The 13,131-nt window shown below is 39.7% G+C and overlaps 1 protein-coding gene across 4 annotated transcripts in view; it reads left to right on the top strand.

The window, feature by feature from the left end:
• The first annotated feature begins 2,530 nt into the window (after window positions 1–2,530).
• The window catches only part of LOC126161898 (transmembrane channel-like protein 5), a 297,583-nt gene continuing 286,982 nt past the window's right edge, over window positions 2,531–13,131 (top strand). Inside the window, exon 1 of one of the 4 annotated variants that reach the window (XM_049918048.1) lies at window positions 2,531–2,727. The gene's annotated coding sequence lies outside the window, so the exon portion shown is untranslated. The other 3 variants (XM_049918045.1, XM_049918047.1, XM_049918046.1) reach the window with 3 other exon arrangements.

Below are 13,131 nucleotides of genomic sequence, written 5' to 3'. Positions count from 1 at the left end.
TACTGACTCTACAACTTATCTTAGAAAATAGATTAAGGAAAGGGAAAGCTTCGTTTCTAGCATTTGTAGACTTAGGGAAAGCTTTAACAATGTTGACTGGAATACTCTCTTTCAAATTCTGAAGGTGACAGGGATAAAATACAGGGAACGAAAGGCTATTTACAATTTGTACAGAAACCAGATGGCAGTTATAGGAGTCGAGGGACATGAAAGGGAAGCAGTGTCTTGCAATTTAAAACCTGGTTCCTAAATCTCTGTGTTACCATTATATAATCTACCTGAAACCTGTCAGTATCTCCAGGCTTCTTCCATGTATACAACCTTCTTTTATGATTCTTGAACCAAGTGTTAGCTATGATTAAGTTGTGCTCTGTGCAAAATTCTATAAGGCGGCTTCCTCTTTCATTTCTTAGCCCCAATACATATTCTCCTACTACGTTTCCTTCTCTCCCTATGCCTACTACCGAATTCCAGTCACCCATGACTATTAAATTTTCGTCTCCCTTCACTATCTGAATAATTTCTTTTATTTCATCATACATTTCCTCAATTTCTTCGTCATCTGCAGAGCTAGTTGGCATATAAGCTTGTAATACTGTAGTAAGTGTGGCCTTCGTGTCTATCTTGGCCACAATAATGCGTTCACTATGCTGTTTGTAGTAGCTTACCCGCACTCCTATTTTGTTATTCATTATTAAACCGGCTCCTGCATTACCCCTATTTAATTTTGTATTTATAACCCTGTATTCACCTGACCAAAAGTCTTGTTCCTCCTGCCAGCGAACTTCATTAATTCCCACTATATCTAACTTTAACCTATCTATTTCCCTTTTTAAATTTTCTAACCTACCTGCTCGATTAAGGGATCTGAAATTCAACGCTCCGATCCGTAGAACAGCAGTTTTCTTTCTCCTGATAACGACGTCCTCCCGAGTATTCCCCGCCCAGAGATCCGAATGGGGACTATTTTACCTCCGGAATATTTTACCCAAGAGCACGCCATCATCATTTAACCATACAGTAAAGCTGCATGCTTTAATCTCGAAAAATAAATCAGGCTGTGTCTGTGACGGTCTAATATTCATTTCGAATTGCTTCTGCACTGTGTTGTGATCCCTGTAAAAAATCATGTCAACAATAGGAGGTGCATGAATAATCGATCTTGGCTAGATGTGTAATGAAAAAATTGTGCTAGTGAACTATTTTGAAAGTGCAATTGGATTTAAAAGTAGTGTTCTACAGAATATACCACAGTAAGTTTGAACTGTATTGGGGGATAATTGTTAGTCACGCACATCTACGACATGTTCCCACCTCTCAAACACTGTAGATACTGTGTTGATATAATATTGGTCTGTGAACTGGAAACATCATTTTTAGGGGGACTGTTGGGGTTCAGATACACGGTGAATGATAAAGAAGATACTTCTCCATGACCCCATTTGTTCCACTTACAGAACTACAATCATGGATTTGGAAAATGATTATGGGAAGATTATACTCCAGGCAGCCAAAATTTTTTACTTGCTTAACCAGCTTTGATATAAACCTGGCAAACTACATGGCTAACCTAACCTCACTTCAGAAGCCTCCTGCAGATTGATAATGGTACAGCTCCGTTTTATCAAATCGAGAAGTAGCCTTTAACAATCGTTTACTGCAGGTCTTATCATGCATGTCCATGTATGCTTTGCAAGACTTTTAAACCACATACCAATCTGTGAATTAATAAAGTCAGTTTCTGTATACTAAGTGTTGTAAAATTTTATGTAGCCCTTCAGTATAACAATAGTTAATCCGTTCATGAGTTTCATTTCTATACCTCACATAATTTCGGGTATATTCAGAACTACCTAAAACCTACACGCGTCTTCAGGCAGGCCTTGGTTCTAAGAAAATCGCTAAGATATGTCATTAAATTCCAGAAGAAGAACGACCCGCGTTGTTCCATGTGTACCAAGGAACACAGTATACTATACAGCCAGTAGAAATGTAGACCATTAGGGTGCATGCGTTGTCATTGCCCAACCAATTGTCGGGTAGACAATGTCACTGCCTCGTTCTATTAGAAATGCGGTTGGAGCTGTACCAAATACGGGGTGAAAACACAAAGATCCCAGGTATTCAGCGTCCCTATCACGTGCGCAATGCAAATCAACTACCTGATCACCCGCTGTAAAGGGGAGCCCAGCTCTTAAAAAAGAATATTTCGGTGGAGAGAGAGGTTTAACACGCATTCCTGTACGCCTATGCTGTGTTAAGTTTCATATTATTATGCGCAATGCGTTCCATTTTAATGAAATTCTTGCTTAAAAACAAATTCTACAGCAGCAAGAATCAGCAGTGTACTCTCTTTGTGTAGGCCTGTTATTCATCTGAAGAAACTTAAAAATCATTTTGGATGTTCATTAAAAGAGGGGCTAGTACGAGAGTCGTAGTCTTGAATACGAGAAATCGGGTTTCTGGCGTGATGTACGACTATCGACACTTGGCTATGTTGTCAGATAATTGTTTTTCTTCTACCAATTGTAGTACAATTGGAGTAATCTATTTCTTAAGTGTGAAGAAAGAATTTGTACTATAGTATGTACTTTTAAAGTAGGTTAACGTTTTCCCAATTAATTGGCATCGTAAGATACACTGCACGCAAAATCAACTGTATGGGGCTTAATTATCTTGAACGGAAGAACCTGTTGATATGGCATCAAACTCTTTTCATGAGAACCTGTGAGCAATTTCCTTCCTTAGTTGTTGATTGTACGTGATAGAATGCACGTATGTATAATGTACGATGTAAGAGATGGGTGACGAAGAGTACGCTATGAAGTGAAGTGTTAGCATTTTGTTAAGGTAGGCTGTTAAACGCTAGACAAACATGCAACTTTCACATATTAGCAGTTACTCGAGGACGTGTTTGTAATTATCGGGAATTTAGAGGTTGTGAAGTATGAAACCAATTTTTCTAATGAATTTGTTGTTTCGAATATCCGTAAACGATAAGGCGTTACGGAGTTGACTGGTAAGGAAAACTTGATAAATTCTCAACGCGCGATAACTACTGAGTGCCTTTCGCTATATATTTCTGTGGTAATCCGATGTTATCTTAATATTGTATGTGTATTATCTTATCGCCGATTGTCACAACGCGAGCTCTACGGGTACAGTTGTGCAGACCTGTCATTGGACACGAACAAAGGCTCTTAGGGAGGTACGTAGTTTTCAACTATTATTGTCTGACATGAAGGCTTCCGTTGTAGTTTTTCACATTTGATCGTTTCACTACAGTAACATGTACCATTTGAGTCATAGTATTCATAATTTCCATGAATTGCGTCGAAATACGCGATCCTCCGTAAAGGAGTTTTTACCGGAGACGAAAATGCTCCCTGCAAACCCAAATCGCGCCCAGTAAACCATTAGGTGCCACTGCCCAGTAAAGTTTCCTCTAAAAATATTTAGGCTATATTCTTGTCTTATTAAAAAGGACACAACAAAGTTTAGAAGTCTTTATGTGCATGGAAAAAAATTAAAATGAAAACTGTCAAGAACAGAAGGAACCAATGTGTGTTGTGAAACTGAATAAATGATTATTATTGTATAAGTGCTGTTCCCATAACTTTAATATAAATGTCTCCACAATGTTTAGTATTATTTTGTTACCAACAAAGCGTTTTTTGGAAAACATTTTAACACATATTTAAACGTATATCTTTTTCAAGTGTTCATATTTAAATAAACATTATGCTGGCTAATGTTTATGTCCATTACACACATAAGTTGGGTGATAATGGTAAACATTTGCTTAATGGGAATTTGCATAATGGTGTAAAAAGTGTCAGCTTGTATTTTAATTGACAGAGATTTTAATGTAATTATGTTTGTATGTGTGTAATATACATGAACAAGGATCAACATTTACACATTCCAGCAGACTTAAATCAATGAGCATTACACTGATGGATCACTAGGAAGAAAGATTTCATCCAGTCCTATTGATGTGATGTTATTTCATTTTCATAATACAGAGCTATCTTTAGGAATTTTTTGACTGAAATTCTATTTGGAAAACTAAAATGTGATATGGCATTACTCTTGCATTTATGAAGTCTGACTGTCATAATAGAAAGCAGCAGACTTCATTGCGTCTAAGCCCGCATCTCGTGGTCGTGTGGTTGCGTTCTCGCTTCCCACGCCCGGGTTCTCGGGTTCGATTCCCGGCGGGGTCAGGGATTTTCTCTGCCTCGTGATGGCTGGGTGTTGTGTGCTGTCCTTAGGTTAGTTAGGTTTAAGTAGTTCTAAGTTCTAGGGGACTTATGACCACAGCAGTTGAGTCCCATAGTGCTCAGAGCCATTTGAACCATTGCGTCTAAAAACTGCAAAAAGGGAGAGTGGTTGGGGGAAAAAAAAAGATCTGAATGGAAAAAAAAACAGTGCCGCACATACATAGCACAGAATAGCGTTGCAGAATTTCATGCCTAACTACATTTTGCATCCATTCATAACACTGGTGGAATGTAGATGATGGTCTACACGTCTGAGTCAGCAGTTTATTTCAACTGCAAAATGAATCTGAAGATAAGACTGTTTTCCACTTTCGAAATTTCAGACTGTAAGTAGTAGTTTTGGAAGAGTTTTTGTGAAATGATACCTCTTCTTCCTTGTGTAAACATTGAAATAGCACCTTCAAAAGAAAATAATTGATCAAGGAATCTGTTTCCATGATTCTTGAGGCTCGTTTTGAAGATTTAGTGAGGAGATGGTACAATGTTTAACATTATGCTTTGTTGAAAGCTGCTAAGATGCGACTTTGTTTGATTGTCTGGACATACATTTTCTGTAGTTTCCTGGACAGGCTCCAGATGTGCTTCATGATAGCATTTTCAGCAAGACAATACGCAGGTGCTCTGCTGAGCTGCTACCTTCTTTGTACTCACCTTACTCTCAACAGAACATTGTAACCTGGAAAATAATTAAGCAAAAATATAAGGTTATTTTCCATAATTAAAAATTTACTCATTTCATGTTTGAGGTAGGCACCTATTTCTTCAGTAATTCTTAAAGAAATTTTGAAATTTGATTTACGAAAACCAAATAAAGGTTAGGCAGAGAACCTGGTAAATGGCATCAAACTGAGATACACAGAAAAGTTGAAAAATTAAGTTCTATTCAGAATCTGGATTTCATTCCTCTGATATAGGCTATTGGCTTTTGTTGTTACTGTCTCACCTGGTCAGTTGAACTTGCCAATGCTGGATGTATGCTTTGACACCTGATGTAATGTGTAATGTGTCACTTGTGAAGTCATACCATTGCAAACAAAAAGGTAACAATCATTGGCAATGCTTGTTTTGCTTGTACATTATTTTCTTGAATGTAAGTTTTTGGGACAAATTGATTGGTATCATAACTCTAGGTTTAGATTAAGTTGAAATATGGCTGGTAACGAGTTGGTGAAGCTAATGAATGAATATGAATCCTTAGTTGTGGTGATCTGTAGTGTAGTTCAAAGTCTATTCATGAGGTAACTGTAAGTCTTGCCATGGTGCGTATGTTGCATATATTGGATTTCGATGTGTTGTTTTTGTCTGCCTTTTCGATAATGTTGTCTATCGAAGCCAATGGGCAGTGTTGAAGGCTTTGATTTACTTGGCTCATCTCTGTGACATTTCATGACTACATACTGACCAAAAGAGAACTTGAATATCAGACATACAAATACAGAACAAAAATTGCCAACTGAGTTAACCTCCTTAGAAAAAGATGTGTGACAACTAGTGTGGAGTAGAACAATATGTTGAGATGTGTGATATCTTGCTGTAGAAGCAGTTGGTTGGAATGGGGGGTAGCAATAGGCATATGACAGAACTGGGATTACGGGAGTGTCAGATTCCATCCATCTGCTTTGACCCATGACGTCATCAGTATGGCGGAAATGGCCTTTCTCAGCGTCTCCAATATAGCGCCTTGCGCCTATAACGTCACTACATACACACAGCAACAAACACGAAAATACATATAAATAAGACAATAACGTCTCCTTCCAAAATGTAATCCAAATAATTGGACAATCGCAGGAAATTAGGGGGTTTTAGGGTGAGGACAAGCTAAATACAAAAATAAAATAATGAAAAAAAAAAACACAGCGTGGGAACCTCCCCCCCCCCTCCAAAAAGGGGAAAAAAATTACCACATTCCGCCACATCAACAAAATCCACAAGAATCAGACACTTCCCTTGACCTATATAGCTCAACTGCCATTGTTAATTCCACAAAAACAACTACTACAAAAACTGGAATTGGACATTTCTCATGATCGATATAGGTCAACCGCAGCTGCTGATACCAAAACACCAACACCTACAACTACAAAAAATTGGAATCTGACACTTCTCTTGGCATATATAGATCAACCACAGCTGATGATACCAAAACACCAATACCTATAACTACAGAGATTGGAATCTGACATAAATTGGAATCCCTACAGAAATTAAAACACAATCAATACACCACAAATACACAAACGTCGCAACCCAAGAAAACAGTTACTTGCCACCAACAAATTCCAGCGCTGCAAGCTAGGTTGGCTGCTCCAATCAAACATACGTGTGTGTGTGTGTGTGTGTGTGTGTGTGTGTGTGTGTGTGTGTGTGTGCGCGTGCGTGCGTGCGCAGGCCTGTCTGCCTGCCCACACACACACACACACACACACACACACACACACACACACACACACACACAAGAAACACGAATGGAAAAAAAAATTCCCAGACCACCCACAACCTACGAACTCAAACCCTTCCATGTCACCCCTTCCCCAAACAAAAAGCCGCCAACAAATAAAAACCACAAATAAATTAAACTCAATTGCACCTTACAAATCAACAACTACTTCAACTAAAAAGGTCCTCTACTACATAATGATAAAACAATCCCCCCCCCCCCCCCAACTGCCTAAATCCACAACAATTACCCACAACCCGCCCACCCACACACACCAAAACCCCTCAATTAACCACCCATCTTACCCATAGCCCTCAGAAAAATAGAATAATCCCCAGGGACACACTTCCACCAGCAGTACTCATATAAATGAGATTGCAAGTTAGAAGAGCACCTCTTCCCCCTCCCTATAACTGATTTAACTGCCCCCCAAAACTCCTCTATTGTATTAGTGCATGCTTCCATTTCATAATTTTTAAACTCTAGGACTATGGTTCACATCGAAGTGATCAAACACCTCTTCCCCAAACTCCAGCAAGATGGAAAAGCATCTGAAACTACAGTACTCCCCTCCTCAATATACTCTTCGATTAACCCCACCAATTCCCTCTTAGTACAGCCCTCCAAAACTCTGATAACACAGTCAGCATAACAACCCATTGAAATAACACCACCAACTGGAGACTTACCCCTCCCATACTTCCTCTTCCCAAACTGCGAACCATTGATTTTAACCACCATCCCCGGCCCACCCAACTTACCCCTATATTTCACATACTCAGAACACACTTCCCTACAAAAAGAAAATCAGTTTAATACCATTCTCTCACTCACTCCAGTCTCATGCACACAAAAACTAATGGAGGACCTATAACAGAAATAGTATGTCAGCAAAACAATCTCTCATGGCCAATGTAGATTTCTTGAACCAGCCACTGCCTCAAACAGAACACCAGATGTTACCACACCGCCACAGCCACATGTACCCATCCCTGGTCTGAGATGCCGGAACTCTGGTCAACCTCATGTTCTTGCGGCAAATACTGCACTTCACAATTTCAGCAATTAGCCCAAATACCTGGGGGAATTTGATAACGAACAACATATCTTCCCCCATCTTCACTGCAACGTAACACTGTTGTACTTCATCATATCGATACTTAACAAGAGAATCCACACCACAAACAGCAAATCAATAACACATAACAAAAACACCACATATATAAACAAAAGATAAAGTAATTGATAACTCAATGAAAAAACTTCAATCCTTACACCACGAACGCGCGCGCCCACACACACACACACACACACACACACACACACACACACACACACACTCTCTCTCTCTCTCTCTCTCTCTCTCTCTCTCTCTCCCTCTCTCGCATTCGGGAGGACGACGGTTCAATCCCGCGTCCGGCCATCCTGATTTAGGTTTTCCGTGATTTCCCTAAATCGCTCCAGGCAAATGCCGGGATGGTTCCTTTCGAAGGGCACGGCCGACTTCCTTCCCCGTCCTCCCCTAATCCGATGAGACCGATGACCTCGCTGTCTGGTCTCCTTCCCCGAAACAACCAACCAACCAACCCTCTCTCGCACCCCCCACCCCACCCCCCACCCCCCACCCCGCGACGACATCTACAAAAGCAACAAACTCGTAAACTAAGGTCCGCGCCATAGTGGCGGCACACACCACAACACCCTTACATTATTGTTTAAGTTGAATGGTTGGTGCAAAGCCACTTCATGAGGGATGGAAAAAATAGTGAAGAGAATATTCTTCACTATAGGAAGTGAAGTTTGGTGTTTGAAACCCTGGCAGAGGAGATGTTTCAGTTGTTGCAGTTCTAGATTGTATTGTAGAGTGAAGAGTCCATTTTCTTGTGGCTGAATGTCAGTTTTGTAAGGAATATTTGCTCCATATTGGAATAAAGAATGAGAAATCAATTTGTGGACAAATTCGCCTGGGTAATAACAACCTACAAAGACTTCCTCAATCAAGACGTTAAACATACGAGAAGAGGGACTGGTTGACACTGCACAGTGGGTGGCAACTGTTAAAGTGGAGCTTTATTTTGATTTGATCCATTAGAAATGGTTTTTGGTAACTAGTAGCTTTAGTACCTGTGTGGTGAAGATCAGAGGCCAGGTAACTCACTGACCCAAATATGACTAGGTGAAACAAATAGCAGAAAAGCCATTAAAGAGTTTGGATTAATTAGGATAGTGTGTCCTCACATTGAACTCCGGTCATAAAGATGTCCGCAATAAGTTGGAATGATATGGGGGCATGCCAGTAAGGGGTGGACAATGTTAGAAAGGAATCATATAGATGAACCATTGGCAGTATGACTTACGGTGGGGCAATTTGAGAGTCCATATGTGCAGGGTTACTTGTAGCTTCTGTTTCCAAAGTAGTAGTAGTTATTATTGCAGTTATTGACCAAAACATGTGGAATATTGATTATAAGGAAGAAGGTAGTGTTGCTAAAGGCATTGGTCAGTGGCAGCAAGGCAATGGGCATTTGGGGCTGTTGGTATTGAAACAGGTGGCATTGATAGTGACAAGGATTCCCAAAGAGGCTCTTATAAATAGGTTATGTTTGATGGATGGATGGATTGAAAATTTTTAGGTGCTTAACACAGTGGTCATCAGTACTCAGTTTCAGAAGTAGGAAGACTGCAGAATAAGAAGAGAGAAGATTTGTGCATTGCTGGTAGAGACTGAGGCCACAAAAATTGAATTAGAGCATTTATGGGAGGGAAAATAAACTGGAATGTGGCAAAGTTGACTGGAAATGGGCATAAAACAGTAGTTTGAGTTGTTTTGTTATATTTGATTTTGTGAACGGATGTAGCCTGTTGCCTGATGAAGAGGTGGTGGTTCATGCTTCTATAGAGGAAAGTATGTTGCAACAAATTGTAAACAAGAATTTAAATGACAAATTGAAAACTGAGAAGAGTAGAGAAAAAAAATCTTGCCCGTTGGTAGCAGTGATGTGAGGTTTGCACACAAACAGCTGCATGAACAGCTAGGATCAGGGCAGCAGGTCACAAATATGGTAAAACCTGGTGCTGCTGTGATGAGGTATAGAGGGTATTGAGGCATTGACAAGTGATTAAAGGATCTGGTATTGATAGATCATGAGCAGGCAACAGCCTGACCAGGAATAGAGAATGGAGTAACAGAAGTGACATGGATACTTTACTTGCAGCAAAGTCATACACAAAGGTTAGCGTTGTTGAGGTTCTACAATGGTGCAATCAATCTGGGATGAGGAAAGCTGTCATATGAGCTAACCTGTAACTGACTGGGTTGTTTCAGACTTCAAGTAGGTCTCTCACATCGGTTCTATCCCAGTCGTTGCTATTCTGAGTTAGCTGAAAACATGGGGGAGGGAGGGGGGGTATTGTCTCCAATGGTAGATTTCCTGTGGCTCCACATGTAAGACCCCCCCCCCCCCCCCCCCCACACACACACACAAAGGAACTTGTTGGGACAAGCTTGTACCAGAATGTCAGAGAACTGAAAAATAATATTGATGAGCTTCTTATACATTTTCACGATTTAAAATGTCAGTAAGAAATTGGTATATTGTGCCTGTCTGAGCGTCATGTAAATGTAGAAATACACATGTTTACCCAGAGTTTACTTCTGTGGGGAAAATATGGAGAAAGAGTTGGCATCTATGTTACAGGTAACATAATGTTCACATCTATTGGAACCAGTAGTTCTGTGTAGATCAGCAATAGGAAGCCTGTACTTGTTAACTGCTGCTACTGGAAAAGCTGTTTCTGTAATTAATGCAGTATACAGAGCCCCACTCAAACATTCCCCAAACAATTATTTTGCCACATAGCAGACAAAAGAAGGCTAATTATGGTCATCAAAATAATTTATTAATAGGCCTCGATGTATTCCTGTCAATTCTGAACAGCTGGTTACTCAAGAAAATGATGAGGTATGGCCCTAATAAAACATAAAAAAACACTTGTAGTACAAAAGTAATGGAAAAGCAGAGACGTGGGACTGATTTCATATTACAAGAAATACTGTGCTGTTGCAAGGAAGTGATTAAAACATAAAAACAAACACTCTACAATAACTGAAATTAGTAATTCAGTACGGATACCAAACACGTATCTTCACTAAACATGCCATTTTTCAGTTCACAGATCAGTTTGTAAATGGAAAAATATTGTGAACTAGTATTTTCTATAGCTTCTCTAAAGATCTTGATGGTAGCTGGTTTTTGTCATATCTAACTGAAAGAATACCAAGTGTTGCATTAAGAAACCCAGGGAGTATACACGAGACTGCATCTTCAGAGTTGGATGCACCTTTGTTCATCTTAAATATAAATGATCTGCCCAGAAATAATTTTCTTTGCTGATGCTGCAAGTGTTATGATTAGTCCTCGTGGAGAAATGGCAGCACTTGAAACTACAAAGTTTCTTGAAAATTAATAACTGGTTTTCTGCAAATGGACAAATAAGACTTGGAGAAAAAGAATTCGTGCAGAATTGCACGGCATACCATACAAGGCATGACCAAACCATTATAAATAATGTATTAGGGTAAAATCAACAATTGAAACAAAATGTTCTAAGTTTTTAGATGCTTATATAGATAAGAACCTGAACTGGGAGTCGCATGTTACAATCAATGGAGACTTTTGTGTCATGGATAGTATCGGATTTTAAAGATGAAACTGCCAGTTGCTTGACTTTTTTCGTACTTTCATTCACTGATGTGTTGTGGCATCATATTATATGGAAACTTGTCTTTGAGGAACAAAGTCTTTGTTGTGTGTGTAAAGTACAGTAAGAACAACACAAGATTAAGTATGTATATGTGTGGGGTTATGCAGAACATGAAATTTACTACACAGAGCTGCCACATCTGTCATGACAGATACACATACATCCTTCCGTGCTGCTTCAGCTGTGTGCCATAGTTTATCAATTATATTGACTGACTAGTTATGACATGCACCTATCAGCAACAAATGAATCTTGCTGCATACTCTTTCCTTATATAGAGAGACTATTGGTGGTATTATTCCTAACTACTTTGCATTTTTGTGCTGAAATCCTAATGTTATACATATCCAATTATGAAGTACACATCATGCCAACTTGATATTTGTTGAATGCTACCTTCATGGTGTAGCAATTTTAATGGTTCATACTCTTTCAGATATTTATGTATTGAGGAAATTGCTCATGGGTGAACAGTGGGATGTCAGTATCCAATGGACACAATATTCCAGCAACCTGTACATTGCCATCAGGTGCACTGATGAACTGACTGAGCAGGGACAGAAGTGGCACTTTTCTTTCTTCACCCCCTCTGTCTGATCTGCCACACTCTCTGCAGTGTGCATACAGAATCTCCTCCCCCCCACCCCCCTTCTTCCAGTTGACACATTGCTGCATCTTCAGTTCGCACCAAAAGAGGTATGCTGGCAGCACCTCCGTTATTGCTCTGCCTGCTCCCAAAGTCAGTTCATTGTGAGATATTTCCTTCCTCCTGTTAAGCAAATTAAGTGCATGTTTCCAACGATGTAGCCACTTTAAAGATTGATCAGCGAATCCCAACAGATTCTCTGATGACACAGTCCCAACAGTTAGACGTCCGTGTTGAAACATTAGAATGGTCATAATCCATTCCATTTAATTCTGATAGACAATGTTCAAGGACTGCTGACTTGGTGTGCTGTTGATATTCTTGGCAATGATCTTCAATGGTAATCACCACCTGACTTATATATGCCTTGCCACTTTGGTTGTGTATCTTATAAATCCTGGATTTCTGTAGACCAAGGTTGTCATTGACACTACCAAGCAGTGTCTGTGTTTTAGCTGGTGGGCAAAAGACTGTCTTCACTTGATGTTTCTGGAGGCTTTCTTGTATCTTTCTGGGTAATACTCCACAAAATGGAATAAATGCAATAGTTGCATTCTCCTGTGGTTCCTCTTCTCTTTCTGTCAGTTGTACATTTGTTATTGGACATAGGATTCTCTGAATTTTCTGCTGTTCTTCTGAAACACTGTCTTCAGATGTTAAAGTTCTTCATTGAAGCTTTCATTGTTGGAGAGGTTGTGAGCCTTATACACCTGTGTTTTGAGCAACACATTCCTCTTCACCGGGGGGTTGTAGCTGTCTGTGTGTAGGTAAAGGGCAGCATGCATCTTCTTTTGGTACATACTGTGGCCCATATGTAGATGAGACCATTGTCATATGGCAACATGGAAGAGACTAGCTGAAAGATTTCCTCATATATCTCAATTACATACCCGAGAGCATTAATTTTACCATGAAATCCAAAGAGAATAGAGTGCACCCATTTCTTGATGTCATTGTGAAAGAAGAGTGAGTGGCATATTGGACCACAGCATGCACTG

The sequence above is a fragment of the Schistocerca cancellata genome, chromosome 2 (genome assembly GCF_023864275.1).
Source record: "Schistocerca cancellata isolate TAMUIC-IGC-003103 chromosome 2, iqSchCanc2.1, whole genome shotgun sequence".
NCBI classification, from domain to species: domain Eukaryota; kingdom Metazoa; phylum Arthropoda; class Insecta; order Orthoptera; family Acrididae; genus Schistocerca; species Schistocerca cancellata.
The sequence above is the reverse complement of the archived record's forward strand: the minus strand, read 5'-3'. Positions and strand labels throughout refer to the sequence as shown.